The sequence below is a fragment of the Anabrus simplex genome, chromosome 1 (assembly GCF_040414725.1).
Source record: "Anabrus simplex isolate iqAnaSimp1 chromosome 1, ASM4041472v1, whole genome shotgun sequence".
NCBI lineage: Eukaryota > Metazoa > Arthropoda > Insecta > Orthoptera > Tettigoniidae > Anabrus > Anabrus simplex.
This window is the reverse complement of record NC_090265.1, coordinates 279252888-279273150: the sequence shown is the minus strand read 5'-3', so window position 1 is coordinate 279273150 and position 20263 is coordinate 279252888.

Genomic DNA, 20263 nt, shown 5'->3' with positions numbered 1-20263 from the left:
TATAAAATATGCAAGCAAATATGGCCTAAAAACTAGCTAAATATGACCTAAAAAATTAAATTATGACTTAAGTATTTTAGTGATAGGTAGCAAGTTTTAGAGTATTATTAATATTGAAGGTGCCACAGAGGTTATTAGCCGTAATACAGCAGACACATTTACATACAAAGTGACAGAGCTACTGTAGGTAGGCCTACTTAAAAACTTTATACGTTCATTCAGTAGCATAGCACAGTTTTCACTCTGTTCTCCTAAAGAGGGACCAAAAAGTGAAGTATTAGCATTTTTTTGGTATCTGTCGGCGTACGTTCGTACGGCATTACGTTCTCGGCATCACGTCTTCCAACCCTATCTGTTTCAGGAAAAGAAGGAAAAATACATCTACTACAGGATTTTGAAATGCCTTGTTTGAAACTCGACGAAAACAACATGTTCCTTGTTAAAACAATGCACCGAGCGATTTCGCTGTGCGGTTAGGATCTCGCAGCTGTGACCTTGCATCCGGGAGATAGTGGGTTCGAACCCCACTGTCGGCAACCCAGAAGATGGTTTTCCGTGGTTTCCTATTTTCACAGCAGGTAATTGCTGGGGCGGTACCTTAGATAAGGCCATCGTCACTTCCTTCTCACTCCTAGCCCCTTTCTATCCCGTCGTCGCCATAAGACCTATTTGTGTCGGTGCGACGCAAAACCATTGCAAAAAAGTTTTAAACAAAAATGCTGAATATATAACAAAATATGACTTTTTATCACTATCACTACGATGGCTGGGATATACATTTATATGCAACATAAAATAGCTTTAAGCGGGGAAGGGACCCATCATTCAGAGTTATTTTTGATATTTCGAGTAAAATGAGCTCAGGAAATAATTAATATGACTTTTCCCTAACATTCAATCCTTAGAAATCACAGTGTGTAACCTCCTGACGGGGAAGTCTTGACCCCACAACATGAAGGCGCAGGGATGTGCTGGGAGGTAGTGACCTCAATATCCCTATCACACTCTGGAAAGGGCTCCAGAGTGACGAAACATGCCGTTAGACAAGGCAGCTCCCGATCTCGTGCTCGAGGCTTTCACAACCCCACCTAAAGCTATTAATTCCGCACTCTATTATTGAAGCCTTGCTGCAGAGGCTCGACGCCTACACATCACGCTGATCGTTAACTTCCCTGCTAAAACTTGGCATCAAATACATTTTTAATTGCTCATCAAAGGAAGCAATTTTCTAATGAAAGGAAAGTTCAGTGTATGCTACGTGCGTAACTTCTCAGCTCAACCCTCACCAACACACACTTCAAACACGCAAACATTACAAACAGGGCGCATGTTGTCAGTGTTTAAGTAACGTAATTTATAAACAACGTAAAATATATCCAAATGTGAAACCTGACTGTAACAGATTTCTGCTCTGGTCACTGTACAGTCGAAAATGAAACCTGCTCGACTGAAAGAAAGGGTTGCATTTCCAGTCTCGGAATGAAATATTATTAAATAAAACAGAAATAATGCATTAGTATTTAAAAAATAGAATTATCACCCAAGGAAATGTAGCCGTGACTACATATATGTATGTGTTTTTGTTGTTTAATTTAAGAGGTTAGACCAGGTTTGGTCACCGTCTAGTACTAGACGCTGTCTGACAACTGCTAATGCTATTGTGAGATATTCGTGTAGTATTTCTGCAGTGCAACACCTTGACATTTTCATTAAATGCAGTACGACAGATATCTTCACATCGTAATAATAATAACAAGAAGAAGCCGACGAAAGAAGAGGAAGAAGAAGACGAAGAAGGAAGAACTGCAAAACTTCAAAGGCATACAACTATCATAATTGAAAGCAAATCTCGAAAAAAGATCATCGAAAAAATGAAAGGAAAATCTTTTAAAAAATCTTAGGACCAAATTGCGAAAATGGAATTCGGATGAAAAAGAAATCACGTGAAATGTATCAAGTTAAGAAAAAATCACCGATACCATCAGAGAACGGCGATTACAATTTTATGGTCACTAATGGATAATAACAGGCAACAAAGGAAATCTTAAACTTAGCCGTATCACTGAAAAAATAAAAAAACCACAGTAGTTTGGCTAAAAGAAATCAGTGAAGACTTACATGAAATTGGCTTTAAGGAAAAAACCATTGAGGGTAGAAAAAATACAGAACCTTAATTCATAAACAAAAATTTCCTATAAAGTCCATCCGAAGAAATACAGGATGGACTGAACAACGTGAAAAGGAGCACGAGAGGATGAATATATATTGGGAATAAAAAATAAAAAAGTGCTAATAGGTTCAAGCGCGCTCCTTAGTTGGGAATAATAATAATAATAATAATAATAATAATAATAATAATAATAATAATAATAATAATAATAATAATAATAATAATAATAATCATAATAATAATAATAATAATAATAATAATAATAATAATAATAATAATAATTTTATCTCGCCATCTCACGGAAGGTTGGAGACTATCATGCAGTAAATTTTCCTGCTTTGTGTTTCCTGCATCATAGACGTGGTTTCTTGAATGTCAGACTAACGACATACTCTCTGCTCATATGCTCGTCTCCCTTCTACAGAGTGGTACGTATAGGAAGGATAGTTTTAAAAATAAATATCTCTGTTCATACTGCACAGATTATGGAGATCTTTATTTTAAACGACGTTGGAACTATAGGAGTTCAGTTCTGTGAAGTGTCCGAGTGATGTCGCCATAGTCCTTAAGTTACAGTACACTTCTTTCTATTTGCTACACAGAGGGTATTCCGAAGAGAATATGGTGCATACATTCCCCCGAAGAGAGACACAATCCTGTCCTTAGTTAGAAACAACAGTTTCTTTGATACCCGATACTGGCAACCATCGAACATCTCGTTTGGAACACCCTGTGGAAGATGCCTGTGTAGACGTCTAGAGCAGTTTCCTCATAAATAATTACGTCGTTTATCTCAAGAGACATCTATGTATGTGATGTTGTTGTTGTTGTTGTTGTTTAATTTAAGGGGTTAGTTCACGTACTTCTACACTATACGTCAAATGAGTCTCTCGCCATAATCGAAAGAGTCTTTGATGACCATATAATTTCACAGACATTATGGCCTCCCAAATCACCCGACCTCACTCCCACCATTATTATTGTTGTGATGTAATCTTAAAGATCCAGTTTTTCACAACCGGCCAAAAACAATTGATGACATGAGGAAGAATATTGTCAATGAAATCAACAATATTGATCGAGATAAACAGCAACGAACTGCCTGAAACATGCAACAACGGATACGGATTGGTTTACGGGTAGAAGAAGGTCATTCTCTACTGTGAAGGTAAACGATGTTCCGACAGACACTGTTTATTTTGAAACTTATTATGTTTGTAGCTATTACCAAACAGAAATGAGACTATTAAAACATACCAGTTTTATATCAACACTTCGTTTCTTGTCTACTTTGACCAGTTGTAAATAATAATAATAATAATAAGAAGAAGAAGAAGAAGAATAAGAAGAAGAAGAAGAAGAAGAAGAGTGAATTCCGTTCAGTCTCAGCTAACCAGTTACAGACTAACACACCGTCAGAAATGACAAGAGTGCCAAGATGTTTGACCGCGCTTGAAAATTTGACTACGTCAGCTATGATCGAACCCATAGAATAGGGATCATGAGGCGGATACTCTACTACTCGTCCACTGAGGCAGCTTGAACATGACGCAATTTATGTTCGTTTATGAAGGATAGTTCTAAAAGTTATATATGTGTAATAAGCTGATTGAAATAGCAACAGAATATATGTTTTAAAGTAAACCTGAAAATAACGGAAACCAGTTCTAGTCCCTAGTTCCGCGAGATTTTACTGCGCTTTGTTTCATCGGGATGCACTGATGTGGGATGGAGTTGATTTATACTATTCTGAATACTTCTCTTACCATCCTATTGCTCGAATTTCAACGTACTGATACCGACATGCTGTTCCACTCTACCACAAATTTACTCCAAGATGACACTCTATAGTAAGGTAACGGAAGCTAATTGTGAATAAATCATCCGGTGCATCCCGTAGACAGCAACTGGAGAGTCAGGAAACCGGGTCCTGTTTCCATGGATGTCGAATATTTTTAATTTAAGGACTAATAAAAGCTATTCTCCTAACCTATACTTCACACATTAATTCCTATTTCTCGAATAGAAACGGTCATTAGCACTTTGAAAAGGATTGAAATCTACCTGATAATTTGTGTTTCATTAATTTAGGCTAAGGTTTACTGACTTTCTCTCCCGATACTAAATCTGGCCGGATTCAAATCAGTGTCTAACTTTGGATAACTTGTCGCATGCTGTGCTATTTCACAATATATTTCTTTTCTTACTCTTTAATGTGTATGTTGACGCAGAATACATCTATAGTTTCGGATCCGTATTTGGACCGGTGCACGTTACAAAAACATGAAAAGTTAAAAAACCCGAAATGGTTCTGTACAACAGGTGCGGTGACGGTGTACAGTATCTCATTTTGCAGAAAAAAAGGCCGAAGTATGTAACAACAAATGTCTGATCTCGGTCATCAGGTGATGCAACAGTGCTGCTAATTTGAGGGGTTAAAACCGCCGCGATCTGCAGCTAACAGCGTAGTTTTGGATTCCCTCCTTTTCTGTATTCCTCTCTTTTCTTAATCCCTGAACTTAGCTTCAGGAAAATCGTACGAAAATCCGATGTCCGTGGCTAAGGAAGACAAGAGAAAGTGTATATCAATTAGAAGGGGTAGATAAGTGACATGATGTTTGCTGAACGGCCACGGCCACTTCCTGCCCACTCCTAGCCCTTTCCCGTCCCATCGTCGCAATAAGACACACCTGTGTCAGCGCGGCGTAAAGCAACTTAAAAAAGGATATGTGCTGTTTCTAGTCCAGTGTTTCATGCTCATTTCAAATATGAAAACGTTTTGCTCTATCACATTAGATTTTGAAGATGTTAACGAAGTTTTATTTTTCATAGAACAACGTTCGTCGATAATTAGTTTAATTGTTTTTAGTTATTCTCCATACAAAGCCGAACATTTTCATTTACTTCTTCTGTATTGTGAGTGGCAGTGGACGTTATGGGGTCCAGAGGTTGTATAAATTCACGTGTTTGACTTTGTAACAAATAAATCCCATAGGCCCTGTGTGCAATGTGTTGCATTCGCACTAATCAAAGCCATGTTCAATAACACTCCATGTATTAATCAGTACTCTAGTGAAACTTCTGTCTGTGAATTGTTTTACTTGATGCAATTTTAAACATATTATATAAATGGTTAATGCCGTATCCCAAGAACGGTAGATGATTGAGGCAAATGATTTGCATATTTTAAATCAACATACGTCAGTTGTCTTAGAACTCCGCGTCTTGGATACCAAAATGTCCGCCGAAAGTCTATTTTTGTTGATCAGTGACGACCATTAAACTGCACCTCAAATACAATACTGGTATTAGGCTGAAGAAATAGAAAATTATTTATTGTTATGCCTTAAAATATGGAGGTATATTTGCTAAAAGCTAAAAATAATATATTACCATTTCACATAATCAGAAATGTTGCAATAACGAAACGTGCGGTAGTACGGCACTCACGAACTCTGGATCGTCAGATTCCTGTCGAAACTTATTTTCAGTTACTGTGTACAATAAACGCGCGGTATTAGGACAGCGACCGTTCGAGCGTCACTAACACTTAGGTTCTTGGTAGGTTACAGTACTTGTTCACCTTCCAGAAGCGGGCAACGTTGCTCATGATTTCAAATATAACGTGCTTTCTTAAATATACATTTCTTTTAACTAGTCCTTATGTCAAGCGGTTTGTTGTTTATTCTAATTTTTCAATAGAATTGCACAAGATATACAAACTTTTTTTCTGCTAGCGGCTTTAAGTCGCACCGACACAGATAGATCTTATGGCGACGATGGGATAGGAAAGGGCTAGGAGTGGGCAGGAAGTGGCCGTGGCCTTAATTAAGGTACAACTATCCTCAGGGCTGCCGACAGTGGGATTCGGACCCACTATTTCCCGGATGCAAGGTCACAGCTGCGCGCCCTTAACCTTACGGCTAACTCTCCCGGTGAGATAAACAAACTAGCAGACATATTGGCCACTTCATTTTTTAAACAACACTTAATAATTTTTTTGCTACCTCAATTGTTTATGCATCATCTTCATACAGTACATCCATAAACGATTTCAAAGTATTATTGTAACTAGTTGAAGATAAAGTGTGAGCTCTGAAGTTGTTCCCTGTTGGCTAGTATAGGAACTTTGATGAATCATCCACTAGGGGCAGCACCGTTACTATCTGAGTGTTGGTACCTGTGGTTGTAAAATGTTTAGCCCTGCGCTCGGTAATGTTGTTCTGTGAAGGCAAAAGCTTAAGTTTCCTGCATTATTGTTAATTGAAAGTGGAGAGCATGTGATTTGGTGATGATATTTAATTTATTGTAAACATAGAGCTGACCTTATAAAACTTACAAACATGCCGAAGAGGAAGAAATGCCTATTTGCTTCGTTCCAGGCTGTAAGTCTGGCTATAAAACTACGAAAGGTAAACACTTCTTCAAACCGCCTAAAAATGAAGCAGAATTTTCAAAATGGGAAAAGGCGATTCCCAGAAAAGATAAAAAGTTTTCTGATAAGTGCTATGCGTGCAATTCACATTTTTCTGATTAATTTATAGTTAAATCAGATTCATTTGTAATACAAGATGAACTGGTAGAAGTTCTTAGAGACAGATAGAAACTGAAAACTGGCACTGTCCCTTGTATATTCCCAATTTATCATAATATTTCACGATATAATTCAACAACCGAAATTCGGCCTGTAAAAGATAGCCTCCGATGACAGAGGAAAGTTCATAAACAAATCATACAGGCCTCATTGCGAATTGAATTCCAGTGCTTTTCCTGAGAGTACTAAAGAAATGAAATAGGTTCAGACACAGCTAAACAGAGAGTAAATTCATTTACAAACAAACTAAAGAGACAGGGATGTAATATAATGTGTCGAGGCTTTTGTGTTGGTACTCGCCTGCCGCATTTCATTTGTTACAGTTGGCACCGTGCTGTCGCGTTTTGTTTTATACAGACAGACACTGAACATGGCGACCGGCAGCAGTACACGGATTTGGTGTGCCTCTTAATCTTGGTGTACATACTGTGTAGTAAATATGCAGTGTTTATTCGTGTGTAATAAATGTTTGTGTCACCTTCTGAGTGATGTGTTTGGGGCAGTCTGGTCCTCCATCTGATTTGTTTTAAAATTGTACTTGTGCGCCTATGGAAATGAACTTTGTTATGTGCGGCCGATATGTTGATTTGTCGTTCGCAACATGAAATTTTGGTCCTTCCGGGCCGCGATGAGAATCATTGTGAACTTTGAAAATTGTGCTAGTCACCATAAAATTGTTATAGTCATGAATTGCTGCCTGCAACCGCCATTTGAACATAGCAATGAGCTTGGCGCGAAGAGCATCGTGAACAGTTATTGCATAAAAGCACCAGGATGTCGTTCTTAAGACTAATTACTACGAATGTTGTAATTCGTCATATTGAGATTTCAATGAAGTCTGCATTGTTTTGGAACTATTTTGATATCGCACGTTAACAATCTGTGGAATTTACCACGTGGTAACGCATTTGTTCTTGTGAGCTGTTTACGCCAGCTTGTATCTGATACCCTGATGTTCGAGATGTTAAATGCTACCTGGAATTTGGACTCCAGCGAACATGACATCGCAGACATCATCCTTTGGACTTTCCAGTCACTTTGGGCATGTGGTTCCAGTCAAGGAGTGGTTCCAGTGGTACCTAGCGATGATTAATGATACAGCACTGCTATGTACTGTAAGTCTCTTCCATTTGTCTTTATTGTTCCTATCTTGTCTGGGGTGGACATCCTGCGTAATATCCTAACCTTACTGCTAGCCCTTTCCACGTATAGAATTAACAGATTTGTCTTGATTTCTCATGGGCATTATAAGATCTCGTGCTAATAATTTGTTGGGCCGCTTTGTGTATTTTGCATAGTTTAGAACGTACGTGGTTTATTATACGTTATTTCATGCTTTTGTACATCTACCTACATTGTTTGTTCCATTCAAAGACTGTCACTCATTCTAACAATGCTAAATGAATACAGTGCACTGATTATAGAGCTTATTGTTTGTATAGTCACCATAGTTGTAAGATAGATTTCTATTATTATCTTGTCAGTAAGTGATTACCCGAACTATTCATCATGGTGTTTGAATCCGAAGCAAAGGCTGTTCAGAAACGTGGTCTACTTAAAAGGTCATTAACTCATCTTGAAAATTACTTGAAGCAAGATAACATCAACCATCACGAAATAATTTCCAGGCAAAATAGACTGCCAAAAATTTGGAAGGAATTCAGCATTGTTAGGGAGCATCTAGAATGTGAATTAGATTCAAAATCTAGCGAAACTCACTTTGGGGAGAATGACGAATTTGAAAACAGATATCATGCAATAGTTGGTAGGATTCAAGAATTCCTTTGCTCATTTGAGAGGCCCACAAGACCAAGCAATGCATCCATTATTTCTGATAACTCTACTAGGTCCAACTGTAGCTTGACGCTCCCTCCCACTGAACTGCCTGTTTTTAAAGGAGATTTGACAAAATACTTGAGTTTCAGGAACACCTTTCAAAGCTTAGTTATTAACAATACCCACATTGACAATATGCAAAGACTACATACCTCTTGTCGTCTATTCAAGACGAATCTAAGGATATGTAGATAACCTATCCATATTTGCTGATAATTTCACTGTTGCTTGGAATTTAATTGATGAAAGGTACAATAATAAACGCTTGATTGTTCGTAGCACGTAAAACATTTGCTCAATCTTCATAATTGTACTAGTGGATCTTCCGTTGAATATCTCAAATTGATAAACCAAGTAAAATCTAACCTTAGTGCTGTTGACAATTTGGAGTGTCAAGTTCCACTACATGAAATTTCGCTACAGGAATTGATTCTAAATAAGATCAAGCCCAACCATAGAATTGAATGGGAAAACAAATTTGCCTCCACTGATATTCCCACACTAAATAATTGAATTGATTTCTTGGAAAGAAAATGTCAAACACTAGAGCTAACAGAATGCAAGAAACCTGTTATTGAGCAAAAATGAGACTTAAAATCCAACCTAAAATCCCTTCACATTACAAACAATAGCACTTCCTTGAATTGTAGGTTTTGCAAACTTGATATTCACAGCATTTCTGATTGTAGAAAGTTCAAACAAGCAAACATTGATCATCGTCGCAAGTTTGTGAGGAAAAATAAAATTTGTTATATTTGTTTTTCCGCTTCCCATGTTTCTAAACAGTGTAAGCAAAACAAGTGCCCCCAGTGTAATGGGCCCCACAACTTATTGGTTCACAAGGAAGAAACAAGTCCCAATAATAACAAAAAAAATATGAATGCTACAAGTTCTGAAATTGTTTGACTCACTGCTATGAAGGTTGTTTCAGGACTAGGTTCTAATGTTTTGCTGATAACAGCGTGTGTAGGAGTAAAAGATAGCTCAGAAGAGATTGTAATAGTTAAAGCTTTGTTAGACTCTGCGAGTCAATTATCCTTTGTGACTTCTGATATTGTCAAGAAGCTTGGTATCCGTACAAGGGCTTGTCCTCTACCTATTGTTGGTATAGGCAATGCGAATGTGTCTCCTGTAAGTTCCACATGTAACCTTGATTTATTCTCCAATGTATCAGATTATACATTGAAGTTGAACTGTGCAGTCGTGAACACATCACAAGTCCACTTCTTTCGCAGGAAATTGATTGTTATAATTGGGTTATTCCTCATGATATTATTTTGAGTGATAGGACATTTAATCAGCCCTCTACTATTGATATTTTGCTAGGTGCTGATGTCTACTAGGAAATTGTGTCTTCTAATATTTTGCATACGAAGGGTTATCCCACCTTATTAGATACCGAATTTGGTTGGGTGATATCTGGCACTTTTCCTGAGTCGTGCATTAAAAATGCCAAGGCTCGTCGTGCCAATCTTGTAAAACTTGATTCTATTACACTAAACTCCAAAGGTTTTGGGAGCTCGAAGAACTTCATCAACCAGTTCTTACTCCTGAAGAAAGGGCTTGTGAATAACACTTTGTGAATAGTGTTCAAAGAGATGATTCTGGTAGAATTTGTTATCAAACTTCCTATTCGTGCTGAAGTGCCACCCGTAGCTGAGTCAAGGAATAATGCTGTTAGAAGGCTCAAACAGATGGAAAATAAATTTGCTTAGCTTCCAGACTTGAAAAGGAAGTATGTAGATTTCATGCGTGAATACAGTGAAATGGGTCACATGAAAATTGCACCTCCAGAGACCTCTAACTCTTTAAGCTTTTACGTGCCCCATCATTGTGTGCTCAAGGACTCTAGCACTACAACCAAGCTGGGAGTTGTGAATCATCAAATGGAATAGCATTGAATTCTATGTTAATGTTTGATCCTACTATTCAGCCTGACTAGCTGTCCATTGTTTTAAGGTTCAGAACCTATTTTCTTGCTCTTACGGCTGACATTGCTAAGATGTACAGATGTGTGCTAATTCATCCTGACCACAGAAATGTTCAGAAAATTGCTTGGCGTGAATCTACTGATAAAGAAATCAAGGACCACCGTTTTACTACTGTCACATACGGTACAAGTTCCGCCCCTTTTCTTGCTACGAGATGTCTAGTTCAACTTGCTGATGAACACAAGGAATCTCACCCCACTGCATCAGAGATCATTCGCTCTTGCTTTTATGTTGACGACCTGCTGAGATGCACTAGTTCAGTTGAAGAAGCTAAGGAGCTTCAATCAGAAATCTCTTCTGTGCTTGATAGTTTACATTTTCATCTTAGAAAGTGGACGTCAAATTGTCCAGAAGCTCTTGCCAATGTCCCTGTAGAGGATAGAGAAATGTCACCTTATAACCTCACTAGGATGAAGCTATTAAAACATTAGGCATTGTGTGGCATCCTAAATGTGACGAGTTTCAGTTTCAAATAAATTTGAAGAAAGCACCTAAGGAAGTCACTAAGAGGAGCATTCTCACTGTCATTGCTTCCATATTTGATCCCCTTGGATTGTTAGGATGTGCCATGGTTAAGTGCAATCGTATCCTGCAGTCTCTTTGGAAGTTGAAAATTGATTGGGATGATGCGTTAGAAACTTCATCCGAAATTATTGAAATCTGGAATGCTATCTACAGTGAGCTCCCCTTGCTTAATGAACTCAGAGTGAAAAGAAATGTAATGCCCTTTGCTAAGAATGTGGTTATTGAAATCCATGGCTTTTCTGATGCTTCAGAAGCTGCCTATGGTGCTTGTGTGTATATTAGGACAGTATCTGATAATGATGAGGTATCAGTGATCCTGTTAACTTCTAAATCGAGAGTTGCTCCATTAAAACAGCAATCTATTGCCCGCTTAGAGCTTTGTGCTGCTCTATTGCTTTCTCGCCTAATGAGTAAGGTCACTGAATCGCTAAAATTGCACATTCCTTTCTTCACATACTGCTGGACTGACAGCACAATAGTTCTGTATTGGTTACAGAAACCCGCCAATTGTTGGAAAACCTTTGTCGCTAATAGAGTTGCTGAAATCCAATCCCTCACTCCAGTCTCAGATTGGAGACACGTACCTACCCACAGCAATCCATCTGACCACTTGTCTCGAGGTGTTTTACCCTCACAAATGTTTTCTCTTGATGTATGATGGCATGGTCCCTCCTGGTTGCACGAATTGTCCCCAGTGTACCCTGATTTTGTTGCCAGTAATACACCATCTGCTGTGAATGGAGAATCGATACTCTCCTTGAGAGTCCTGCTAGTTAACGTGCACCCACCTGAGTTAGAGAAGTTTTCGTCCTTTTTCAAACTTAAGCGAGTTTATAGCTATGTTCTGAGATTTCTTATCAATGTTCGCTCCACTAAGGATGCTCGTGTCATTGGTCCACTCACCCCTGAAGAATTTAGGATTAGTGAAATGAAAATAATAAGTCTAATGCAAGCTAGTGAGTATGGGAAGGAACTGCATGACTTGAGGTCTAATAATGTAGTTGCCTCTTCGAACTCATTGAAAACTTTGAATCCGTTCCTGGATGATTACGGGTTATTGAGAGTCGGTGGTCGACTCATAAATTCTCAGTTGGAATACAATGAAAAACACCCCATCATTCTTCCTCCCAAACACTTTGTTATTAAATTGATGGTTAAACATGAACATGAGATGGTATTGCATTCTGGCCCTCAGGCTGTATTGTTCTCCTTGCGTAACATATTTTGGATTCAACGTGGGAAGACAGTTGTTCGTGGTGTGATCCATTCATGTTACAAGTGCTTCAGGAGCAAAGCTCCACTCACCACTCACATAATGGGTCAGTTACCCTCGTATAGAGTTGAACCATCGTTACCCTTTGTTAAGGTTGGTCTTGATTATGGTGGTCCAGTTATCATAAAAGGTGATAACCCGATGAGTAAGATAAAGTTTAAAGCGTACATTGCTCTCTTTGTTTGTCTTGTCACTAAGGCAATACATCTTGAAACGGTGAAGAGTCCAACGACTCAGGACTTCCTTGCCGCATTTAGGAGATTCACAGCGCGTAGAGGATTTCCATATCTCATCTTGAGTGATAATGGCACAAATTTTGTTGGAGCCAATAATGAGTTATTAAGCTTTATTAATAGCTCTACTGAAATAGAAGAATATTCATCTAATTTGAATGTGACCTGGAAGTTTATTCCACCCTCCAGTCCTCATTTTGATGGGCTTTGGGAGGCTGGAGTAAAGTCCACAAAATTACTTTTAAAGCGGACCCTAGGAAAATGCATTCTTAATTTTGAAGAGCTGAGTACTATTTTGTATCAAATTGAGTCTGTGTTGAACTCAAAACCTCTCTATTCAAAGACTGACGACCCCAATTATCAATGCTATTTGACACCTGGACATTTTATAGTAGGGAAACGATTGACCTCTATCCCCTCTTCAGACATATCCAACAGCTCCCGCTCCTGTCTAACTAAATGGAATTTGGTGCAACAGCTGTATCACGATTTTTGGAAGAGGTGGTCAAAGGAATACATACAATCACTTCAACAAAGACGTAAATGGTCTTCCGTAGGGAAGTGGACTCCAACTGTGGGAGATTTGATGCTTCTAAGGGAGGATAACCTTCCTCCTCTGGTTTGGAAGACTGGTATAATCCAGGAGCTCCATCCTGGTTTTGACAATATTACTCGTGTGGTCAGTGTAAAGAATAAAACTGGTCTTTTGCGCCGTGCCATAGTTAAATTGTGTCCATTGCCCAAGGATGTTGTATTACTGTATATTTGTGTATGTTGTATCTGAGTTTTCTCTTTTTTATTCATTTGTCTATGATGAACATAAAAACTTGACTTTGATTTTGGGTGTTGAGATCCCTCAAAGGGGGAGTATGCTGAGGCTTTTGTGTTGGTACTCACCTGCTGCATTTCATTTGTTACAATTGGCACCGTGCTGCTGAGATTTGTTTTATACAGACAGACACTGAACATGGCGACCGGCAGCAGTATACAGATTTGGTGTGCCTCTTAACCTTGGTGTACATTCTGTGTAAATATGCAGTGTTTATTCATGTGTAATAAATGTTTGTATCACCTTCTGAGTGATGTGTTTGTGTCTGCTCGTTTGGGGCAGTCTGGTCCTCCATCTGACTTTAAAATTGTATTTGTGCGCCTATGGAACTGAACTTTGTTATGGGCGGCCGATATGTGGATTCGTCGTTCGCAACATAATGACTATCCGTAATAAATTGAAAATAGCTATTGCTAAGCTTTTGTTGCTAGAAAAACAACTAAAAGATTCCAAATTACAGTCAAATTATATACTGTGCAGTAAATGAGCCGATATTAAGCAGAAAACAAAAGGTGATTATTGACACCATGCTAAAAATGTCAGCTATGAAATAAGGAAAGCATGAGATATGATAATTATTTAATTTTGTATAGTCTCTTATTTAAAATTAAGACACCTAAGGGCTATAGACACTGTTTAAGGCATGAAATGCTTCCTCTTCCTTCGGAGACTCATCTGTGAAAATTAGTTAAATGTCTTAAGTGCCCTTACGGGGTGAACACACGTGACATTAGTGCTTTTAAGAACTATTTCTGTCCACCTCTGTAGTGTAGTGCTTAGTGTGATTAGCTGCCACCCCCCGGAGGCCCGGGTTCGATTCCCGGCTTTGTCACAAAATTTAGAAAGTGGTATGAGGGCTGGAACGGTGTCCACTCAGCTTCTGGAGGTCAACTAAGTAGAGGTGGGTTCGATTCCCACCTCAGCCATCCTGAAAGTGTTTTTCCGTGGTTTCCCATTTCTCCTCCAGGCAAATGACGGGATGGTACCTAACTTAAAGCCTCTTCCTCTTCCTTGTCTATCCCTTCCAATCTTCCCATCCCCCGACAAGGCCCCTGTTCAGCATTGCAGGTGAGGTCGCCTGGGCGTGGTACTGGTCTTCCTCCTCAGTTGTATCCAAGACACTGCCCTTGAGGTGGGAGAGGTGGGATCCCTCGCTGAGTCCGAGGGAAAAACGAACCCTGGAGGGTAAGCAGATTAATGATAAGAAGAAGATAAATGTTTCTACCATGAGAAGAGTGAAAAAATTGCACGGGAATTCTCACATTTGACTAAATAAAACCAAGAGAAGAGGTTCAGTTTAATACCAGTTCATTAAACGTTGATGGATTCGTAAATTTAAGAGAACACACCAAGAACACGGGAAAAATAAACTCTCAAATCATGCGTTAGTGTTCATGTTTGTGCCCCTATTGCATAACTGGCTTCTTGCTGTGTATGCAAGCCGAAATTCCATACCTGGTGATATTTTATTGCAAGTTATAAAACTCATTCTTGGGTCCGTATTGAGCAACATATACCTTTCTGAAATAATTTTTCTTGAAGGTTCACCTTTTCAATACATTATATGCTTTTATTGGTATACATAAATAATGTTAGATCATGGCTATGTCTTAAGAGGGACATGTTTCGCCTAATTTTTAGGCATCTTCAGCCTCCTTCACAATATCTAAGATAAAAATTCATTACTAAGATCCACCGAGCTCGATAGCTGCAGTCGCTTAAGTGCGGTCAGTATCCAGTATTCGGGAGATAGTGGGTTCGAACCCCACTGTCGACAGCCCTGAAGATGTTTTTCCGTGGTTTCCCATTTTCACACCAGGCAAATGCTGGGGCTGTACCTTAATTAAAGCCACGGCCGCTTCCTTCCCACTCCTAGCCCTTTTCTGTCCCATCGTCGCCATAAGACATATCTGTGTCGGTGCGACGTAAAGCAACTAGAAAAAAAAAAAGAGAAATTACTAAGATCCTAGGCTTTATTTACAATAGAAATTCTTAAAATAGTTATGCTAACTTGAGTTGCCCTGTCTAAAAAGTTGTGATTTTACATACTGTACATCTTGTAAAAACATGATTGTCAAAATTTAAAATTTCTAGTTGTTTACTAGTTCAATCCAATGTTTGTGTTTACTAAAATACGTTGCTTATAATGGCGTTGGGCTGGCATAAATTGATCAGTCTATTATGTCCAACGTGTTGTGAAACCTATAAAATCTTCATTAACTTGATTGTCACTTTTTATAATGCTCGTTTTGGGGTGAAAATTCAACTGTAGTTTCATGAGATGCTATCGATGTGGTCAGTTGTCTGATATTTTCCTCGTTGCCTTGTGGTGATTATTGGTAATTATAATTATGATTATAACCTTCGGTGTGTTAGTGCGACGTTAAACCAGTAGCCGAAAACGTTGATACTATTATGATTGAGTGATTAGACCTGTATCATATATGTGATTGCCGATATATTCGATGTGTTTGTAATAACTTCAACACAAAGCACTAGAATACTGACAGCCGAGGAGACTGTGTTTCTCTAGTAACTTCGAAAATAGTGAAGAGAAGAAGCTGCGGCATACAGTATATTATGTTTATAGCAATTCATGTAACATAAATACGAGTGGCAGGTCACAGACTTTCAGCTCACACCGTTCAGATAAGAGACGCAAACGACGAGTCGCATTAGAGATTCCGAGCACGCTATTGCACTAGATTCCTAATCCACAGTTGTTAATACTAAGAGCGACATGCAACCATGATTCATTTACCATCCTGTTACCATGATATCTATTCCACATTTCTCTCGGAACACGTTGTCGATTCCCGAGATCGAATATTTGTCTTCCCTCTTCAACAGGGGCTCCCAACTTGTGAGAGTGGAGAGGTCACTACTAGGCTCCTAGCTTAATCTGGTATTTAGCTTATTTCTACCCGGCTATTTGCTGTCATCTTTCGTATTTGACGTCCCTTGGTCAACCTTAGATTCCTTCCGGTGTACAGGATCTCCTACTTACGGCCGAAACACGGTCTTATTTGACCCGGCTCCTAGTTCTCAATTTTCGGTGCCGTAGTAGATCTGATGGAAGGAAAGAGAAAAAAGGAAAAAAGTAGCCTTCTAGAAAATGAAAGCCTTATTCTGCTCACAAAAGCATTAGCTTTGAGATTAGAGAGGAAAAAAGCTTTATTTTTTTTATGGAGCATCGTTCGGTATAGCTACGAGTCCTGGACAATAGGAGCAACATAAAGAATGTTATTAGAGGCGCTAGAGAGGCGGTGCTAAAGACACATACTAAAGGAAGTTTGGGTAAATAAGAATAAAAATGAGGCGAACCTTCAGCGTATTAAAAGAAAGGAAAACCTCTGGGAAGCCTTGTGAAAAGAAGGACGGAACTGATAAGGCACATTTTAAGACACGATGGGTGTGGAAGAAATGTTGAAGGTAAAGAAGTACAGGGGATGACCACGACACAGTTATATGTTATGGGTGCAACACCTCTTTGAAAATCAAGAAGAAAACCCAGAATGGAGATGCAAGGAGAATTGTTGCCAACCAATCTGAGGAGTGAAATGTGTGAATGAATGAATCCACCCGTGAGTGGATATCGCAAACAATCCTGAATGGAATCATAAAGTAGTTGAATCTTCTGTCTAGAACAATGGACAAAGGTGTGCGCAGGTACAGTGTTCCTGTAGTGAATTTGTGGACTGTGCACTGTAGACCAGCAGGCACCTTGACTGACGTAATTAATACATTATTTAGTGTCCCTAAGAACTAAATGGGAATCGAGAGACTATCCGATACACTGATTTGTACACCAAAAAGCCTGTGAGGCACAAGTATTATCAGTAAAAGTACCGTGACACTTAGGATGTTGCAAAGCAGTCATCTTTAGGCATATTAGAAATCAAAGGTTAAACCACATCTCGTTCAAATTCTTTATGCCGACAAAAAAGGGGGCGATATTCCGTATCAATGACATTCGGTGGCTCAGCCGCTGGTAGGTATCAAATTGAACTTTGATATTTTAATTTCCTCCTACAACTCAAAACTTGTCAAAACCAAAACCCCATGGCTCAACAGCCCCGAAGGATCATTCTCTGCAAAGCGACCGCTGCTCAGCCCGAAGGCCTACCGATTATGACGTCAGCACGAAGAATCCTCTCAGCCGTTATTCTTGGCTTCCTAGACCGGGACAGCCATCTCACCGTCAGGCAGCTACACAATTGTAATCACGTGCGCTGATTGGACCTCAAACTAGTCCTCAGATACAGGTAAAAAATCCTGACCTGGGCGGAAATTGAACCCGGGTCTCCGGGTAAGAGATAAATACAGTACCCTGACACCAGGGGCCAGCACTCAAAACTTGTCAACGAAATTATAATTATCCTGTTCTAAAGGTTAATGATTCTACTAGGATTTCTCGTTTGGTATTCCTAATTTTGCTGACCCACGTAAATATTTTGAATATACAACACAAAGCAACCACTAGGTTGATCGTCTGTGAGTCCGTAGGCGACTGTACAGCCCAATACGGGAGGCATACAATTTGCCGCAGAGATAGCAGATTGTCCCATGTAGAGCAGCCACTGTTCTCTATTTCGCTCTTCTTCTTTTCTACATTGCCTCTTATCGTTCGCTATTCGCCCACGGTGTTCTTCAAAATCTAGCATGCCGCGATGAACTATTCATCTCCAGGATGAACGGTTGGGGGTTAAGGTCTCCCGGGTGTCAACATCAATGTACCACATCTGCATGTCAGACTTAATTGCAACCTTCAATCGCTTCCTCTGACCTCCCAAACAATGTTTACCCACTAAAATGGCGCCACCAAATCTAAGAAAGAGAGAGAGAGCACGTATTCTTAGTAAAAGGAATCTAAATGAGCAGATAAACCAACATGTCCGTATTGCAGAACCTGCAGGTTGCGAAAATACGGTGTTCCGCCTTGCTCAGTTGATATCTAGCTAAATATATAGGAGGCTATTGATTTCCTATTGACTTCCATACAGCTGTATTGCTGTCGTTTAGAGTATTTGTATGAAGAAGGAGAGAATTGCGTTCCAAATACATCATCAATAGTGGAGACAAAATTTCTGTTGAATGACGGAGGTAGCAAGGAATTTAAGGTACATTCTCATGAAGCAGGAGAAGACTGACATTTTAAGCTAAAATGTTAATAGAACATTTTAGATAAAATAGGTTTGCTTCTAGAAATAAACAAATGGGTTACTTATCTGGTCTGACAGAGATAGGACAAGTTGCTCGAAGAACTGAAAGAAGAATCAGAGCAGTGTTTCATAATCAGAGTTTTTGATATCAGGTTTTAGTAGCAGTAGATATCATTTTCACCGAAATATACGAATATGTAGGTTACAAAGATTAACTTTGAAATGTTAGGGACATTACAAAGAAATTTTAAGCTATCAATATAATACGCCACCCTTTGAAAAAATTTAATCTCAGAAAGCATTTACAGTCACCTTCTCGATCTTTTGAAGATGCTTTAAAGGGTTTTAGGGGTAGACAGAGCCGTTTCAGTCCCCACGAGTCGTACAAAATATCGTCGTTGCGCCTAGAAAAACCGCTATATGATAATAGTTCAGCTTAGAACTCTGACCAGAAATGTTCTGTCACCTAAGGTTCAGTATTGCACGAACTTTAAAAACGAATTTCCGTTCTAAGCTATGCATGTTCTGCGGGTCAGTATTTCTTCCCTTAACGGTATATAGAGGTGCAACGATGACATACAGTACTTGGCTCTGAGCCCAACGCTTTAGGAAGTGCGCGTGACAAAACATATCAACATTTCGGCGTTATATGAAAGTTATAGAGAAATATTTTAGAGGCTCTTAATACCGAGTGTGCAAATCACAAGCAAATTGAACTTGAACTGCATAACTTAGATACCGTTCTGATAGTACATTGCACTTCAAAGTCGTCCAGTGTTTTATTCACGTAACGAGTTTCAAAGCTTGTTTCTCGGAAGGAATGTTATTGGGAAGCAATTTCAATAGATTTTTCAAAGATTGTATATATAGGCCTGGCTAACATATCCACTAACCAATTATACTATCGTATACGGTAAGTGAAAGACCCGTCGATGGCGGAGTGAACCATTTGCAAATAACAACAAGTTTTGCTAAAATGTTATATTTTTGTCACCGGGGCTGATGTGTTTCCACAGTAACAGCATTCGTCCTAGCCGCTTTCTTATTCAAAATAAATTATGGGTGAAGAAATTCGTATTCCAAGTTCTGTATGGGGTGGAGAAAAATGACAATATACATATCTGTTTCTCTAGTTGTTATGTTATTTGTCTCCCCCTTACTCCTGTTTCTTGATACGGAGGTGGGATACGGTGAGATGAATTAATTCCCGGATGCCCTTCCAGACGCCTGTTTCATTTGACGAGCTAATGGAGATGGAATAAATGATGGTGAACGAAATTGGGTAAGGAGGTGGAAGGACTCCACTGAGGCATGTGCCTGGATGTGAAAACGGGAAACCACAGAAAATCCATTTTCAAGACAGAAGACGGTGCGGTTCGAACCCACGCGTCTCCCGAATGCAGAGCTCCATATCCGTAGCCTGGCCACTCAGCTCGGTAAAGGGTTCCCTCGTTTTGAGAGTTATTAGTATAAATCTGAAAACAGTATTCTTGCTACCTATGGGCCATAAAACAAAACGTACCAGGCTACACATAGAAAACCTTCACTCCGACAAACCCCAGCTTGAAATAAAGTACGTATTGAAAATTTAACACTCTTGTGATTTTCTTCTACCGGGTGAATCAGCCTGCTCTATTTCCTCGCTATTAT